The following is a 1,387-nucleotide window of genomic DNA, read 5'->3' as shown; positions in this document are numbered from 1 at the left end:
AGGGCTGAGGGTTTAGGGTTCAGGGTTTGCGCTGCAGGGTTTAGGGTTTAGGGTTTAGGGTTTAGGGTTTAGGGTTTAGGGTTTAGGGTTTAGGGTTTAGGGTTTGTGTGCAGCTGAAGGCGTGCCCGGCTGCTACGCAATAAAAGTGTTGGGGGATTTGCCGGACAGCATTAAAGACGATGCTCACCGCTTTGCCTTCACTGAGTAAACCCTAAACCCTAAACCCTAAACCCTAAACCCTAAACTGATACCCGCGAGTCCCAGGAGGCTTCCGCCTCTCTCAAAGCCGCAGCAGCAGCAGCGGCAGCAGCAGCAGCAGCAGCGGCAACGTCGGTAGCAGCAGCAGCTGGAGCAGCAGCAGCTGTAGTAATGGCAGCTGCTGCAGCAACAACAGCAGCAGCAGCAGCAGCGCCTGCTGCTGCTGCTGCTGCTGCTGCTGCTGCTGCTTAATTTGTTTCTTTTTTCTCTGCAAACTTTTCCCCCGCGTTTTGCGATTTGCTGGAAGTAATAAAAAACAAAAATAAAAAATAAAAAAAAAAAGAAAAAGAAATTAAAAAACAAAAAAGAAATAAAAAGAAATAAAAAGAAATAAAAAAAGACAAAAAGAGACAAACGGCGACTGGTTACTGCAGCTGCTTCTCAGCAACAAGTGTTTAGGGTTTAGGGTTTAGGGTTTAGGGTTTAGGGTTTAGGGTTTAGGCTAAGACGAACGCGGACTTTTTGAATCTAGTGTTGCACGTAGGGCCTAGTTAGATCCTAGGGTTTAGGGTTTAGGGTTTGGGGTTTAGGCTCCCGTTACTGCCTTTCATCTCAGTTGACTTTTCAAGGGTTTAGGGTTTAGGGTTTAGGGTTTATTATTGATGAACAAACCCTTTTTTGTTAATTATCTCAATTGGCTTTGTCAAGGGTTTAGGGTTTAGGGTTTAGGGTTTATTATTGATGAACAAACCCTTTTTTGTTGAATAAATTAATGAATCTAATTTCTCAATTTTTTGATAAAAAACTTTTAAAATTTATTTATTTGAATTTAATTTTTTAATTTTTAAATAAAAAAGATTTAAAATGCATTTGTTTGGATCTAATATCTTAATTTTTGAATTAAAAACTTTTAAAATGCATTTATTTGAATCTAATTTCTCAATTTTAAAATAAAAAACTTTTAAAATGCATTTATTTGAATTTAATTTTTTAATTTTTTAATAAAAAACTTTTAAAATGCACTTTTTTGCTTTTATTTTCTCATTTTTGAGTGTAAAAGGAGAAATGGAGCACAACTTAAAATGCATGCAGTTAAATATATTTAAATGATTTATTTATTTAAAATGCATGCAATTAAATATATTTAAATAATTTATTTATTTAAAATGCATGCAATTAAATATATTTT

The sequence above is a fragment of the Eimeria necatrix genome, genomic scaffold (assembly GCF_000499385.1).
Source record: "Eimeria necatrix Houghton genomic scaffold, Enh_scaff1603, whole genome shotgun sequence".
Taxonomy (NCBI): Eukaryota; Apicomplexa; class Conoidasida; order Eucoccidiorida; family Eimeriidae; genus Eimeria; species Eimeria necatrix.
This window is presented reverse-complemented; position numbering follows the sequence as displayed.